Consider the following 18668-nt stretch of genomic DNA (forward strand, 5'->3'; position numbering starts at 1 on the left):
CAGGTGCAAACTTTGTTTGCTTACACTTGGATAAAGGATTAAACCAAGTATATAATTTCTTGGTATCTTTAATTTATGATTATAATGAAGTAAAAACGACTATTGGTAAAAAATAAAAAAAAAAAGATTTTATTTCATGAAATAAATTTTCTGTATTTTTAAAAATTCTGAAGTAATAAGAAGGCAAATCAGCAAGAGAATGGTAAGAGTGCTAAAAATGTTCTTGGAAAAACCAAAGAACTAGTTCTGTCCTCTGTTCACACAACACATATCCATGCACAGTTATAATGCAAAATTTTTTACAACCCTTTGCTTATGAGAGAAAGCACATGCACATACACAGAGGCGTAGCTAGGGGAGAGCGAAGGGGACGGTTCGCCCCAGGCAGCACTTGGAATCCTTTTGAACTTTTGCAATTAATTCTAAAATAGTCTCCGAACTCATTTCCAAATATTGTAATACTACTGCGAATTTTCCTCACAATTGTTGTAAGTGTTGCTAGTTGTGAGAGGAGTTTTTCTAAATAAAATTGATTAAGAATTACCTACATTACTATGAAATGGACTTCGCCAATGTCATCGACGATTTTGAATGTTGGAATTAAAGTTTTACTTCAAAAATAAACAGTGTTTTCATTTATTTCCCTATACGTCATTTTGACTTTTTGTAGTATATTTAATGTGTATTGAGAGGGACGGCAAACTCAGGGATTGCCCTGGGCAGCAAAAGCTCTAGCTACACCACTGCACATACATACATATATATTGAGTCCACAAACAAAGTTTGTAGAATCTAAAGAACACTACAACTAGTAGAAATAAGTTAAAGTTGTGTAGGGGCACAAACCAGCTGGAAAATCTTAAAATAACTGAAAACATTTGTGAGTGCATAACACAAAGAAAATAGCTGACCAAATCTGAGCATATTCATCTAATTGGATCCTGATCAAAAACTGCACAAAATATTATATGAACATCTTCATACATTCATTATGAGAAGCACACTAAACATTATACTACACACTAACTGTCAATCACAAAATAACTGTCACACTTCACTTTGAAGTCATTCCTCAACAAAGCACTCAAAAACTAGAAAGCCATTCTACTCATTCACCACTCTCCAAGCAAAATATCCAGTCCTTGCTAGCAACACATTCACTCAATTTCCAGGGACGATCCCCCATTCTCAACCCAGGAGTCATATAGCAGCAAGGTGAAAAATTTTTCCTATATCCATCCTAAAACATGGGTGCCTTTTATATTGCATTTTTCCTCAGATACTGCTCCCTTTGATAATCTGGAAATGTCAACTATCACATGGCTGGTTGGTTGGTTGGTTTATTGGTGCAAGAACTGCAAAGGTCATACTGCACCATAGCAAAGGTTACAGCAGTACACAAGGCCTATCACACAGCAAATTATAGTATAATTTGCTATACTATAATGGACAATAGTACAATCCATTTTATATTTTTGTCTTCTCTGGACCTTTTTCACAGCTGCATTCTTAACTGATTTAATTTTTTTAATTATTGATGATTATCCTTTATAAATGATTTTTCATTCTAGGTTGCTATAGAAACAATATGATTTAATGAGATTTGCAGAATATGTGTAAGAGTATGATGACTTTTTTAGATAAAAAGATATGACTTTTTGTATAAAAAGAGAAGTACCCTTGTTTCAGTAACCTGATTGTCTTTTACAATAAAGACAGATGAGCAGCTGACTAGTAAAAGGCATATATTGCCATTTTCTGGAATGCTATAAAGGTATTTAACTGGACGTCACATGATAAACTGATATTTAAGTTACAGTATATGGGTATAGATATCAGGTGAACTGGAAAGAAAAAAAAGACAGATACCAGATAGTTGTGTACCACGGAGCAGTATCAACAAACAGAAGGTGACAAGTGGGGCTCCACAGAGATCAGCAGTGGAACCTCTACTTTAACCTTTATGTCAGTGACAGGAAGCTATTCAGCTTGTTTGTAGATGATGCAAAGCTGGAGAGGGTTATTAATGATAGTGCTGGTGTTGTCGATCCTTCAAGTAGGATTTGAATCAGTGGTTAGGTGGGCATAGGATGTTAGTTTAATGCAACAACTCAGATTTTGAAATCTGAGATTTCAACAGAAAGTTGCATACTCTATTGGTGGAGGAGGCAAGGGATCTTGGGTGATGATCGATAGATATTTGAAGTTAAGGGGACATATCTTCAAAGGTGTTGATGATAATCCAGATGATTCCTGCAATACTAACCAGCAGAAATAAAAGAATAGCATGGGCCAGATATCCCATGCCAAAGGTTATCAGACCTGGAATCCCCTTTATATACTCTGCATTGGCTTAGAGTTCATTACCTCACTATGTTGTATTCATTTGCTGCCTCTATCATTCTCTAATTTCAATTACTTCAACAACCTATTTGACTATTTCTGAAAGTTGATCACATAGTCTAATTACCCTAATAATGAGATAATTCTCTTTGGTGATTTCAATGCCCAAGGAAGTCAGTCAGAATTTCAATTCTGACTGGCTTACTTTTTCCAACTTCACAGATCCAGCTGGAAAAGAAACCAAATTGTTTGTCATCAGTAATGATTTAACACAAATTGTTCTAAGTTACAAGAATTCCTGAAAATCCTCATTCTCCCAATACCCAGGACCTTTTGTTAATCAAGATTCCCCTCCAAGTACACCACAGATGTTAGCTCTTCTTGGAAAACTGACTATAACCTTGTCCATGTCTCCTTTTCTATAGATCATCCTTCTCCCAGTTCTCAACCTCGTATTCTGTGGCACTACAATGGTGCCAACTGGGATGACCTTTGAGAACTTTTACCTTGTTTCTATGGTCTGATTATTGCTGACACTCTTCTAATCCTAGCATTTGCTCTGATCTAATGAGAGAAATTATTCTTGATGAGATGAGTGCTTTTATTTCAGACTCCACTCAAAACCTTGACTCTCTTAACAAAACCCTGGTTCTCCAAAACCTGTACTAAAGCAGTCAGAACCCAAAAATTCAGTGGCTCAAGTCAAAATCTCAGGCCTCTTGCTGAGTGCTTATGCTACGAATTACAACAAATGCAGCGCGCACACACACACACAACTGACTGCTCTTGGTGGCTTCAATTCATCTGCTATGTCAGCAGTACCCTCCCCCTCTCATTCTATTAACGCTATCCTCCTTGAAAATACTAAATCCATGTAACTATGCCATTTGCTATTAGTCAAGCTTCACTAATGCCTATAACTTATTACTGATACTTCTGGCATTAGTATATAAAATACTGTATATAGTATGCTAGAGTATATAGATACTGTAGCATACTATATACAGTATAGACAGTTGGGGAGGGATGCTGCAGTATAAAGATACTGTACCATCCCCCCCCTTAGGTCCCCAACCACCTTTATATCCTGAATTGACTATCCCATTCAATACTGTTGTATGAGAGACTAGTCTACATTTTTTGTTCATTTACTTCATGGGTGCCTTCAGACACTTGTCCACATCCACCCTAATTCCTTTAGTTTTTCTTAACTTTGCAGTTCCACAATGTCAGTGAACAAAGATTTCTCCAGACACCTAACTCTGAATCGATTCAAGTGCAGTGCATCAGCATTGTATAAATCCTTCCATCTGTCAAACTCAGACCATAGGTTCACAAACTCCACATCAATCCTTTTGCACAGCTTGTGTATTGATTCATTGGCTATTAACACCCTCCTTCTCTTTGCCTCTATCATAGCATGCAGCAGACTTACAACCTTCACCCTCTCGCTCTTCTTTTATTATTATTATGAGAGACCTCCAGAGAGTCAGAGCCTCATCGAGGGAGGCCACATACTACTCACACCAGCTATCATACTTATTCTTGAATTCGAAAGGAGATGTGTTTTCGCAAGGAGATGTGTTTTGCATTATAGGAGATACTGAGATAGGAGTGTTGGTAGCTTGCTCCACCTTTGCAATGAGTTGCCCTGGTGTTGTACCACCTTACCCCAGTCCTGAAGATACTTTCAGGCACAAACTTTGTTTGATCACACTTGGATAAAGGATTAAACTAATTTTATTATACTCTAACCAAGTGAAAAATAAACTTTCAACATCTTTCTCTAAATCCAGAGTAATTTATTTAAAAAAGGGTGGCACACCATTTGACAACTCCTATAGGTAGATATGACCTGCTAATGCTTCTGCCTGGTATCTCCACTTGGGCCTGGCTCCCACTGAAGAGACCTCAATAAAGGTTGAAACTAGTCTGGGTAGTGGCCCTTCCCTTAATGCATAACATTAGACATATCCGCAAGGAGATACTGAGATAGGAGTGTTGGTAGCTTGCTCCACCCTTGCAACGAGTTGCCCTGGTGTTGTACCACCTTACCCCAGTCCTGAAGATACTTTCAGGCGCAAACTTTGTTTGCTCACACTTGGATAAAGGATTAAACTAATTTTATTATATTCTTGAATTCATTCACACTGCTTGCACTCACAACATCCAATGGTGATCCATTCCAATGACACACCACCCTCTATATATAAATTATTTTATTATATAAAATGTTCAAGTATGACTTTGCAAACAACTAGAAGAAAAACGACAACACAATGATAAAACATCATACATTAACTACAAAAGAGGAATTCTGGTACAGAAATTGAGCAGTGTTAACAGCCAACTTGAAAACCAAAGTACAAGTACTGCATACTGAATGTGGGTGACAACTAGGTCAACATCAACAAATCCTCTCCCCACACAAGCACACTTTCAGATAGTGTCAATAATTAGTATTGACACTAAACACAGTATCCAGTGGGATGAAGCTCGTCTTCTTCATAGAAGCAGTTTTAAATATGAACGCCTTTTCAAAGAAAGTTGCAAAGTCCTTTTACATCAGCCAAATCAGAATCAGAACAATCATCTCTCTCTCTCTCTCCCAAAAGTTTGGGGGATTTTCATTTTATGTAACCATCAAAAACAGTTTTAATATTACATATTAATATATGAATTTCTAGCATGCAAAAACCATTTTTAATTGGTAAACTGATTGTTGTATGTACCTTGTATTCCCGTTTCTTTGCTTGTTTCCACGCACTGATGATGTACTGTTATTTTCAGTACAAAATATCTGTACTTTCATTTCATTAAAGTTAATTACTGTGGCATGTAATTTGTTGTTTATTATTATAGAATATGAGCAAGTTGCTAAAACACAACCTTCCCTTAGTAAACCCATGCTGTTCATTGCAAAGTAGAGATTTTCTGTCAACCCTAACCAACCTTAAAGATTTTCTGAATGTGAGCCCTAACCAACTTTTCCAAAATATTCACCACCACTCCTGAGATACCAACTGGTCGATAGTTGGATACATCAGTCTTTGCACCACCCTTGTACAATGGGATTACCATAAATTCTTTCCACTCCTGCGGAATCTTCCTTGTTCTGAGACTCAAATTAAATTATATAGCCTAGTTAAAGGAATAGCCAGTTCATCTGAACACTCTCAGCATCCATGCTGGTATCCCAGTTCCTATTGCAGAATATTTATTCTGTTTATGCAACAGCTCTAGTACTTCCTCCACATACACGAGTTTCCTCATACAGTGAAGAGGTAGCAGCGAGTTCAATGTTGCAAAGGTTGATAGCTTTTAACAAAGTGGCTACTCATTAGATGAACAATCACTTCTGCATCAGTCACCTGCATACAGTTTGCATTTATATAGATATTCTTTAAAATTCATTCTTTCTTTTATTTGCAGCATAAAGATAGAATTATTTTGGGTTGTCTTTAACTTGCAGAGCCAGTTATGTCTTATCATATTATCTTATGATAACTCATAACTGACATCATTCTAAGTACACAGTGCATAAGGATGATGAGCCTAACATCCACATCTTTTTCTTAGGAATCTCTTGCTTAATTAAATTACACATCCATTTCACTCCTTTGTTCCTCTAGTTCTAGGGACACATTCCAATATAACATCATTTAAGTATTTTTAATCACTTCCCACAAACTGTTGATATCCTTCCAAACCCAGCATGTGGTTTGGAAGGCATGTGGTACTCCTCAAGTGGCCATAATTTCCTGCTGCTCTGTAGTTTCCTGCTTTGGTTTCTGTGGTGATTCTGATATTGTGAAGATAGTGCAAAGGAGAGTGTCAACAATGATATCAGGACTGTGGAATACTGATTATGAAGACAGATTGAGAATTTGTAAGCTGACACTAGCAAACAGGAGAAAGGGGGGCGAGATGATTGAGACTTACAAACTTCTAAAAATGTTATACAGAATTTCAGTTGATGGAATTTTTCATTTTATGGAGGTGGGAAAAGGATGAAAGGGCTTCCTTGGAAGTTCCTAATGAATGCTGTCAAGAAGGTGATGAGGGCTAGATTTTTCTCTCAGAGTGGTGCATGAGCGGAATGTATTGCCATTGGATGTTATGTAAGTAGTGTGAATGAATTCAAGAACAAGTATGACAGCTGGTGCAAATAGTATGGGCTCCAATTAGGAGTTCCTGACTATCTGGAAGTCTGTTTTAATAATAATAATTATAATAAAATATGAACTTAAACAAAGCAAAGTAGCTAAAAATTTTTACTACTCTTTTTTGGAACATAACAGACAGTGTAATTGTTTACTGTTCAAACCTAGCCAACATAATTTATAAGGACCAGCCAAGTACAAAACTGTACATTCTCAAGTATTACTACTTTCCTATGAACAATTTTCTTTCAAGTTAATGTTATCTGTCAGATCTCCAACACTGCCAAATCTTACATTTCAGATTTTAAGGACAATGAACTGCATCAATACACCTAGACTCGTCTTTTCACTACTATCCTAACATCACAGACTATTACATGCTGTAAATATAAGCAAATGTGAAAACTGTGGCATGAATATATATATTATCTGCCCAATGGCCACTCTTATTCAAGAGGCCAGTGGACTGACAGCTTTGATATTCTGTTCATTTTAAATGTTATATTAAAAATCATATTCTAAAAACTTCAGACATGATTAATCTATTTACTAGCATAGGGTACCATTTATGGCTCTTTGCTTTACTAGCAAAGACTCCTGATTAAGTGCAATTTCCCCCTAGACATAATTTGAATTACTCAAATTTATAGTTTACTGGCTATTTAACATGAAAGGGAAAAATATACAAATTGATGGGATGACAATAATCCTCTGCTAGTACATACAGCAGCAACAGATTGTGATAACTCAGGTAAAAAGGGAAGAAAAAAATGAACATCAGATTATGTAAAATGTGACAGTGGATCTAGTTATCATATATAAATGAGTACTACTATCAGGAATATATGCAAATAAGTCATGGCATAAAAGCATGTATTTTGGAGGGGATTTCCATTACTGGAGTAAGAAGTCTGGAGTGAGAAAAAGATATTTTATGATAGCAAAATTTACAGATATGGCTGCAAGACATCATTTAACCAATGAATTCATGTGGGCAAATCATTGCAAGACTAGAGGCCTGCCAAAGTCAGTTGGAGATAACCAGATAGTTGCATGTGATTTGTTCCGTGGTTTACAGACTATGGTTTACAACCAATTTTGACACTCACAAATAGCATCCTGGAGATGCAGTGAAAAAAGGCCACAGGCCACCAATAAACCATCTGTGTTAGGACTGATGGCAAATACCTCAGCATCCCTGAAAGTTGGATAAGTGAAACCAGAGAAGGGAACTTAATTTGAGTTGTGGATGCCGAAGTCCTCAAGGAAGACTGACCTCTCTATTTGAGCATTTTGAATGTAAAAAGAATCGAGCTGCAGGGTGAGATATCCAAAGAGGTCAGAGTAGTTATCAAAATTTGGAGAGTAATAGATAGCAAATGAATGCAACATGATTTTGCAGGAAATTCTGGACCAAAACAGTTCTGGGGGGGGGGGGGGAGTTGCATTCTCTGATAATGGATGTCAGCTATGATGAATGTACATGTGCTGCCCTTGTGAAAGAATGAAATGTATAAAGGTACAGATTTGACAGCTGAGTGAACAGTGATTGTTATGGTCACCAGCTAATGTTCTGTTAAGAATAATAAGTCTGGTTTGGATGATGATTAGTCATAATGCATATCACTTATATTGTTGTTAATCTGGAATAGGCACATTGGGCACAAGAATGCATGCCATTTACAGACAAAAAAATACTGGTAGTTAGTAATATATGGCACCATGTGTTGATGGTAGTAGTGTCGTTGTGTAGTTGGATGAATAAATAAGGGTGATGCTGAGTTGTGTATAGTGGACAAGAGTACTTGCCTGTAATGAGTCCTTGACTTTTTCGAAGTGTCACATAATAATAATAAGTAGCACAAATATACACAAATCGGCCTTCAGGACATATGCAATTTACATACAAAAAATACTAGTGGTGGTGGGCAGTAGATGGCAGTGGTGTAGATTATGGTGACGGATGGAAGTGGTAGAGACGAAGTGTTGTAGAGTAAGTGCCCTCCCTTGATGAGTCTTTTGGACTCCTTGGAGGTGTCACGAAATAATAAAAAAGTAGTAGTATTAATATTTCTTGGGGATGGGGGTTGATTTTTGTTATGTTTTTTTAGAACTTTTTGTAGGAGTTTATAAGCTGCAGTAAAATTATTTTGTTGAGTTGCCATTCATTATAAGGAAGAGATAAATAAAAAATAGAGACATGCATAACTGGAGAAAAGATGATTTGCAAACATATCATATACAGAAAGAATGCAGTCTTCTTCCATGTCAGCTAGTGAGACTAGGCTAACACCAGATGGTGTAGTTACAGGGATTGAATGTGAAGAGTTTAGTATTTTCAAGAAGATAGAATGGGGAGGAGTACTGCTGATAGCAGATGAATAGCAACCAAAAAGAACAGGATACAGGCAGGAGAGTGGCTGTTCATTTGAAGCAATCTGGTGTGAGATTAAGACGAGTAAGACAAAATATACAGCTGATTGTTGCTATAGACCAGGGAGTTTCACAGATGATCTGAAAGATATGCATCACCAAATTAGTACAGTAAGTACAGGTCAAGTGATTATTATTGGGGACTTCAACTATGGAGATATAGACTGGAAGGAAGAAAGATCACATGGCAGTAAGGAAATACAATTCATACACCTGCTAAGAGATAATTACTTAAAGCAGCATGTGATGAAGGGAATTAGGGGTGAGAGAGTATTGGAAGTGGCCAAATGATAAGAAGAGCTATACATAACCAAGGCGACAACATTGTCTCCAATTGGTGAAATTGACCATGTAGTCCTGACTTGTTGGCTATCAAGAAGACATATTTGTGGCACTTCAAGGCAGGTGATTACAACATGCTTAAGAAAAAGCTTAAATCTGTACCATGGCATAAAACACTGCAGGGTAAGGATGGTATTAGTGCATGGGATATATTAAGAGTCATCTAGAGGAAGCAGTATTAAATTATAAGGATGGTTAATCGAGTAGGAGTTAGATGGATGAGTAATATCATTAAGCACGAGCTGCAGAAGAAGAAAATAATATGGATGGTATATAAAGGGAAAGGTGGCCAGCAAACTCATGAACAGTACAAGGCTCAGGCAAGGAAGATGACCAGCATGGCAAGGAAGATAAAATCAGATTATGGAAAGAATTTAGCCAAGCAGGCCAAAGGAAATCGCAAAGAGTTCTTCCATTATATGGCAAGTATGAGGAAGAATGACAATTGAAATTTAACCTTCATGAGTGGTCACAAGGAGACAGAAGCAGATAAAATAGTTGAATTACTGAGTGACCATTTTGCAAGCATATATCTTCCTAGTGAAGTTACTGCTTTAACCCATGTGACAGACACTAATGCAGGAACAGAAGTGAGTGAACTGCAGGATTCTTAGGATATTGCAGAATCTCAATGTAAATAGCTGTAGGATCAGATGGGATATCAGCTAGGGTTTTGCAAATATGTGCAAGGGGAACTGACAACACCTTTGACTAGGCTGTTTAATTTAAGTCTCAGCTCTGCTAGAGTTCCAAGGGATTGGAAAGATGACAAAATTATTCCTTTGTATAAGGGAGGTTCTAAAGACTACAGTAGCAAATTATAGACAATCAGTATCTCAGGTGTGGTGGTAAAAGTAATAGAAAAATTGGTAAAAAAGAGAATTCAAGAATGGGTAGATAAAAATATGATAACATATGGGGGTCAACATGGCTTTGTGAAGAGTCAGTCATGTCTTAGTAATTTACTAACGTTTTATAACAGAGTAACAGCCGAGTTGAATAAAGGAAATGACATGATGATTTTGTAAAGGCATTTGACAAAATACCACATGGAACACTGTTACACAAATTAGAAAAATTGGAAATGGATATGATGCTGGTTAAGTGGATGAGAGGGTGGCTGCTGGACAGATATCAAAAAGTGGTATATGGAGGGACAGAATCAAGGTGAAAACAAGTGACTAGTGGTGTGCCACAAGGTTCAGTGCTGGAACCATTTCTGTTTAACACGTTCGCTGCCAACTACGAGTATACTCGTAGTTGGTATATGAGCCATACAAGCCAGCTACGAGTATATTCGTATGACGCTTACCACCGGCAACGAGATTATCCATACTGACCTGGAAGAAGTGAAAATGCTTGGCTTGTGGAGCTAGCAGCAAAACTGCGTATATTCGTAGACGGTATATGCTCTGCACAAGCCAACTACGAGTATACTCTTATGTCACTTACCGCCAGCAACAAGATTACCCGTACTGACTTTGAAGAAGCGAAATTGCTTGGCATACGGGAACAAACTATGACGAAGTACGTGGCAGCAAATGTATTAATTTGTACATGAATGATATAAGAAATAACCTGAAAGTAAATATTCAGTTGTTTGCAAAATTAAATAGAGTAATAGGTAATCAAGGCAATGTGGAGAGCTTGCAGAATGATTTAAATAGGCTGTTAGTATGGGCAAAAGTTAATGGGTGTCAGCTTAATGTCGAAAAATGTAAAGTTATGCATTTTGGGATAACTAGATTACAAGCTATGCATCACATTGATGGCACTGTACTCCAGGAAATAGATGAAGCTAGAGATTTAGGGGTGGTGGTAGACAGAGAGTTAAAGTTTAGAGGACATATTGCTAAAGGTAGTACATAAGATTACTTGGTTAATGAAGAACACATTTAAAAGTAGAGATAAGGAAGTTTAATTCCTCTTTATAAGACCTTGATACACCCACATCTAGATTACTGTCCTCAAGTCTGGTCCCTGGGTTTCTTGGGGATGAGGAAGCAGTGGAGAGGATTCAGAGGCGAGCGACCAAGATGGTGAGCGGCCTGTGGAATTTTTCCTATGAGGATAAATTGAAGGTGTGTGTGTGTGGCAGGGGAATGTTTCAGCATTTGGCTAGAGGGACCAGAACAAGGGGTTATCCCTGGAAGAATAAAGGTGTGGTCAGTAGGGGTGTGAGGACTAGATTTTTTTGGTTGGAGAGCAATGAATGAGTGGAATGTGTTGCCAGAATCAGTTGTGAGTGCTTTTTCTGTTAATGAGTTTAAGGAGAGGTATGACAGATTGTGTGGATAGATTAGGTCTTCTGCAACGAGTCTTCGGACTCTATGGAGGTGCCCATATAATAATAATAAATAAAAACTTTCAAACCATAAGCTAAATTCAGTTTACACCCCCCCACCCCAAACAGCCATGACATCTATAGATGTAAAGCTAAATCTGGATACAATTCTTTAACACCCGCTGAATAAGATGGATCTTCTTCTTCTGCAGCTTGTCCCACTTAAGTGGGGTCACTGTTAATGATCAGTCTCCTCCACATCCTCCTGTCTTGGGCTGTCACCACATCCACAAGTCCTCTTCTACCAGCTCCCTCCATCTCTTCTTCGGCCGCCCAAGCTTCCTCCTTCCTTGCACATCCATCTGCATGACCTTTCTTCCCACATATTCGTCCTCCTTCTTCATCATATGACCAAACCATCTCAACCTTGCTTCCTGTATCTTCGCTCCTAAGTTCGTAGCTTTCACTGTTCCCCTCACAGTCATTTCTCAGATGATCCTTTCTGGTCACACCGCACATCCACCTAAGCATTCTCATCTCTGCTGCCTCCATCCTGCTGATGTTATTTTCCCTCAGGGCCACAGTTTCCATAGCATATGTCATAGCTGGCCTCACTACTGTCCTATAGATTTTGCCTTTCAGATTATCGCATAGCACTCCAGCCATCTCTCCAGTTCCTCCAACCCGCTTGTATCCTGCATCCCACTTCCTTCTCAGCCCCTCCATCTTCTTCCACTGTTGAACCTAAGTATCTAAAGTCCCTCACCTTCCTGATGACATTTCCTTCCAGCTCCAGATCTGTCTCCTGGCCGCCGTTCACTTTGCAACACATATACTCTGTCTTACTTCTGCTCAGTCTCATACCTCTCTCTTCAGTACTTTCCTCCAGCTTTCCAGTTTAGCTACCACTTCTTCTCTTGAATCTGCACACAGCAAGATGTCATCTGCATACAACATTGTTCGATGCATGTCCTCCATCACCTCCTTTGTCTTCACCTCCAACACAATATTAAACAGGAACGGACTTAATGCTGACTCTTGATGCAAGCCAACTGTTACTTGGAAAACTTTCTGTCTGTCCCAGACAGGTCCGAACTCTTGTCTTCACATTTCTGTACATCTCCTGTACCAACCTGACATATTTCTCTGGTACCTTCTTCTCCCTCAGACACCTCCAGACTTCCTGCCTTGGCACTCTATTGTATGCTTTCTCCAGATCAATCAGATGTAGCTCTCGTTGTTTCTCTCGAAACTTTTCCATCATCTGCTGTAACCCAAAGATAGCATCTGTTTTGATCTACCAGGCATGAAGTCAAATTGTTCCTTTGCTGAATAACATGGATAAGAAGTGTAATTTGATCTCACTATTTCATCCCCCTCGCCAATAGGGAGGTTAAACACTGAGCTATATGTTACTAGTGTAGTGTTTTTGCTAATGTTTCTTATTACAAATAAATTTATTCACCAAATTTACCGATACCAAGCTTGCTTAATTCTATAAATTTATCTCCATATTGAATTTTCCATCATCACGGAAAATTGTGTCTAAAAAAAGCTTTAAGAGAAATCTCAAAGAAATTTGACATTTCTCTTAAAGAGCTAGAAGTTGTAATAGGGGAAACACTCACGATCAAAGCCGTTTCATAGAACAGAAGCAGATGGAATAAAAGAGAAAGAAGCATGGGATGGGATTACCAGAATGTGCAAGGGTCCATCGAGGTACCCGAGAAAAAAAAAAAAAAAAAGCTGAAACAGTACATCACGTAACTAGCATAAGTCAGTTAGGGAGGGATCATCTATGAGCTGAATTGCTCTCCTCTGACAAAGACAGAAAAAATTTTTAGGTGAAACAAACCAAACATGTAAACAATATTCTAAGGGTTGATGGATTTAGGATGTGTATAGTTAGTATCTGGATGGTGAAAAGCTGCATCTTGAAAAAAAAGAATGCCTAGTTTTTTGGAGGCTGAGAAATCTAATGAGTTACTAACAGACACAATAGCTTTTTCCTGTCCAACGTCAACTCTGCTTTCTCATGGTGACCTATTTCATAAAAGGGACAGCAGTGTATCCAGTGAGCATTCTGGCTGCTAAAGGATTTCAGAGAATAAGTGTTATATTCATATTTCTGTATATATTTACCTATTGATATTTGTTAAGTCATACATACTGTGGTGATGCAAGACACTTGAAGCCCTGCTGCAGATTTATTTAATAATGCTACACAACATAATTCAGAAGGAAAACCTACTATGTGAACCCATTATAACTTATATTGTTATCTGAAAGATATTATATAATTTATCCTATTAACTTAATCTAACATATTACATTATCATCATGGGTAGATTAGGTATTAGATATTCCAGAAATCTTACTCTATAGCTACCACCTAATGACATTCACAAACATACACAAAAAATAAAATATAAATAAAATAAATACATTTATAAAATATAAATAAATAAAACTTATGAATATAAGAACCAGGCCTCTTAGTGTGCCAGGTAAGATTAATTTGCAAGTATAATTGAAAAGACTGTTGTTCTTTTACAGATATTTGTGCCATATGGTTTCTTCAATTCACACAATAACACAAGGAAAGGAGTGAATAACATTTATTCAAAAAGCCTTATATTTCAATCTGAAAATTACAGGCCATCATTAGTGGCAAACAATAGTTTAATACAAAGCAGAATGCAAACAATAGATTGATTTGAAACAGTGAGAGTCAAATGTTATATAAGAAACAATGCAAAGGCATAAATGAAAACTTTGTATTATTAGTTACTAACTGTATTCATCATCATTAGCATTCTGTCTCTTGACAGGTCCAATGGTATCTCAGCAAATTCTCTTCCTCCAATTTCCTCTGTCTCTCTTGCTTCCTCCATTTCTTGATATCCTCTTGTGCCCATATATCATCAAGCATCATTAGTCATCTGCTTCCTTCAATTTTCCCTTCTATCATTCTTTTCAGTAAGCTGTCTCCTCTTAATACATGTCCTATCCAGTTATGCTTTCTTTGTCTAATGGTCTTTAGTAAATTCACTAACTGTATTATTAAAACATTAATAATGTGTAATTAAAATAAGACTCTCCCATATCTTTAATAGTGAGAGGCAGTTCGTTCCAATTCAAGTTTGGACAACGAAGTAAGGCTTCGGTGCTTTCTTAAATAAACTTTCAAATTTATAGCAAAAATAGAAATTAGCATGAATAGGAGAAAGAGAGAGAGTGGACTTCCCATAGAAGATTCTTCAACTTGCCTTTTAGATACATACCGTTTTGACAAAAACAGAGTAAATTAAGAAGAAGTAGAATAATTTCTCTATGTTGTTGTTGTCGAGTCCGTTGAAGAGCTTCTAGATATGACAGTGGATCTGTAGAACTGCTTTGGCAATCTGTTGAACTTGGATAGAGTAGAGCTTTTCTCTAGGGTTATTGTCAATTTTCTGTAGAGCAGCAGCAATTGCTGGACAAGAATAAATATGGACAGGTATTAGTTCAACTCCTGGAACTAGTTTTTGCATGTTTCATAACTCCTACTACCATCTGGCTGAATTTTCATGCCTTTAAAACGTTCCATCCTTAGTCTGGTGATGACTGTGGATATTTCTCTATTTTCGTTAATTTCACTGATTTCATTCTTCTCCTTCTTCTTCTTCTTGATAGTTTGTTTTACCAATCTTATTTTGGCGGCAGCGTTAGCATCAGTTAGTGATAGTGGGTGTAATTTTTGAGGTGAGTATCTTGCTTCTTCGGCTAGTCTGTCTACTCTTTCATTGTCTTCAATATTTACATGGGCTGGTATCCACTGCAGTGTGCAGTTCTTATATTTCAAATTTAAGATATTTAAGGTAATTTAAGTTAGTACTTCATAAATTTCCTGTGTGAGATTTGTTTTTCCATTTTAAGTGCCTCAAGAGCAGATTTTGAATCACTGGATGGTTATTCCTTCTGTAATGTATTACTGGATTTGAGAGATAGAATTTGAGAGCTGTTTGTATGGCTGTTAATTCACAAGTGAAGTTTGAAGCTATTTTGCCAGCTGTGGTTTTGATTTGCATTTCCTCGCCTGCAGGTAGAGTTAGAAAAACCCCTGAACCTCCTTGGTTGAGTGCTTCATCAGATGATCCATCAGTGTAGGCAATGACATGGTTTGGATTGTTTAAGTGATATAGTGTCAAGTCCTTTTATTTTCTTGCTGTCAATCCTTTTTTTTGAACAAGGTTCGAGGAGATTTAAGTTTATCATTGTGTTTTTTGGTAGAATAATGGAAAAGAATGGCTCTTTACTTATTTCAATGGATAGGTTCTCTAAGTCAATGTTTTTCTAATTTCTTGATCATATTTGTAATGTAGATGATCTCTTTGGTCTAATTTTTTTGTCCAGGCATCAAAAGTCCTGAGTGATACGTGATCCTGTTGGTGGCTCCTGATTCTGTTAGTGAATTTAATTGTGGAGAGTTTTCTTCTGTCTTCTAGTATATGAAGTCCACACTCTTGTTGAGCTTTTAAATTATTTGTGGATGAGACTGCACCTATGATAATTTTTGCTGCTCCTGATTGTACTCTGTCAAGTTTTTCTTTTGCGCTAGTAGAAGCTGGAGCGCAGACTGATGAGGCATATTCCATAGTGGGTCATATGAGTGCCACATATGTAGTTTTGAGTGTCTTCGGTTTTGCACCCCACCTTGTTCCACGAGGCCTTTTGATTATATTAAATTTTTTAAGAGTTTTATTGGATATAGTTGTAATATGAGTTGTAAATCTCAGTTCAGTATCTAGGATTAGGTCTAAGTATTTTGGGGAGACTGTGTTTTTCTATTTTGGTATTATATATTTTGATTTGGGGGTTGTAATTGTGTCTATTTTTTCTATCAGTGGAGAAGATGCTCGGTTTTGTTTTTCTGGTTTATCTGTAGTTTAAGTTCCTTTGCCCATTTTTCTAAGCCTGAATTATTTAGGACTTTTTCAGATTGTTGAGGATTACTGCTTGTGTGCCATATATCATCTGCATAGCATGCTATTTTTGTGTCATTTATTATGCGAGGATGGATATTGTTCATATGGACGAGAAATAGGAGTGGACTTAAAACAGAACCTTGTGGGACTCCACCCCCAAGTTGAATGCATGTTAGAATAAATTCCATTAACTTTCACTTTCATTTTTCTTCCTTTCATGAAATCCAAATTAATGCATTCCTCCTTATTCCTACATCGTATGCAATTTCTATTAATTTTTGTCTCCAGACACGATCATAGGCAGCTGTGAGATCCAAGAACATTGATGTTGTCTTCTTTGGTGGTTTTTCTTGAAAGCCATCTATGACTGATTGGCAAAGATAAAATAACTGATCTTCTGTACTGTGTTGAGACCTGTATGCAGTTTGGTGGAAGTTGATCTTGTTTTCTAAGAGCCAATTCATAAGTCTGATATGTATTATTCTTTCATTTAGTTTACAGAGAGTGCTAGTCAAAGCTATTGGTCTGTAGCTTTTACAGTCACTACGGTTTTTGTTAGGTTTTAGTAAGGATATAATGACTGATGTTTTCCAGATTTTTGGTAGTTTACCTGCATTTCAGGAAGTGTTAAATATCTTCAGAAGGCAGTTTTGGGCTATTTTTCCCATGTTTTTAATCATATGTCCAAGGATAAGATCAATTCTGGGTGATTTATCAGGGTCAATTTGACTAATTGCTGCTTCTAATTCTGTCATTGTGAGGTCCTGAGTAAAAGTGTCTTCAGAAGAATAGGTTCTGGATTGTATTAGCAGATGTTTTGCAATTTTCCTGCACTTTTTGTCTTCTTTGTTGTATTGCAGCTTGCTTGCATTGGAGTAATGTTTGTGGCAAATAAATTTCTGTTTGTTTGTTGCTGTATTGGTTCCTGAGGCGACTGTGTTTGAAGAATGATCAGTATCCAGAAGTGTTGTGCTGTTAATAATCTGATGGTGTCCCAGTGTTGCAAGTCTTTTCTTGGATCTAGTCTATTGCAGAATTCTTCCTACTTTTTTTGCTTGTAGTTAGAAATTTCATCTTCTATGTTTCGAGTTAATTCTATTAACTTCTTTCTGTTGTCTGTATTATTTTGTTTTAACTGTTTGTTGATAATATCTCTTTCAGTGATCATAACATTGATATTATGATCTTTCCAAAATGGAACCCAATTGTTTTTCCTGAGTCCTCTGGGAATTGAATTTTTTGCAGCTCTCTGTATGTTGTTAGTTAGTCCTAGTAGTTGCTGATCAAGTTCTTTACTAGTGGGTGTGCTCGTGCAATATGTTTCTAATAGTTGTGTGTATTTAGGCTAATTTGCTTTTCTGAAGTTCCAAGATTTCTTTGTCTGTGGTTTTTGGTCTAACTGCAAATTAATGGTTGTAATAATAGGTCTATGATTGCTGATGGCATTCTTTAGTATTTTCCACTGGGTAAGACTCGCAGTTTCACAATCTACTGCTTAGATGTCTAATGCTGATCCTGTGCCTGTTGTTTTTGACAGGCATGTATTTTGGTTGTTGTTTATGATCTCGAGGTTTAGATCATCAATTATGTCTTCTATTCGTGCTCCTTTCCGATCTAGTTGTGGGGAGCCCCAAGTTGGGCTTTTGGTATTTAGATCTCCTAAAAGGATCTTTGATGAAGAGCGTCTGTTCTGATAATTTCTCTATGTCTGGTGGAAAAGGCTTGGGAAAGCAAATGACATATCTTCTCGAGATACATTAGTAAAAAGTGATTCAATATGAAAACTGCTCAAACTGTTAGGCTGTATGGAAAACATTTTTCACTTTATCCAGAAAATTTGACAGAATTTTTTTTTATGAAAAAGTGAAAATTACCAATATCAGCTTTTAATAAATATGCTAAAAACTGCTATACAATATGTTGGATAATCTACACAGTTTAATCTACTGGATGAAGAGGAATGCCTTCCTTGTGACTATCATCTTTTGTATTTTGGACAAACTGTACATTCAGTGGAAAAATGAATAAAAACACCTGTTTTATACCATCAATAGGAAATCCAAGAAATCTGGCCATGCCGAACATGGAATAGGTACAGACTACAGCGTCCTGTAGTCTAAAATACACTTACACTAT

At 37.0% G+C, this 18668-nt stretch overlaps 1 protein-coding gene across 1 annotated transcript in view; it reads right to left on the reverse strand.

The window, feature by feature from the left end:
- The window catches only part of LOC150092621 (protein lap4-like), a 737075-nt gene that overhangs the window by 698931 nt on the left and 19476 nt on the right, over window positions 1-18668 (reverse strand). The window lies entirely within an intron of this gene.

Source organism: Typopeltis vanoorti, chromosome 25 (genome assembly GCF_054136105.1).
Source record: "Typopeltis vanoorti isolate ZY-2024b chromosome 25, IOZ_Tvanoo_1.0, whole genome shotgun sequence".
Classification (NCBI taxonomy): Eukaryota; Metazoa; Arthropoda; class Arachnida; order Uropygi; family Thelyphonidae; genus Typopeltis; species Typopeltis vanoorti.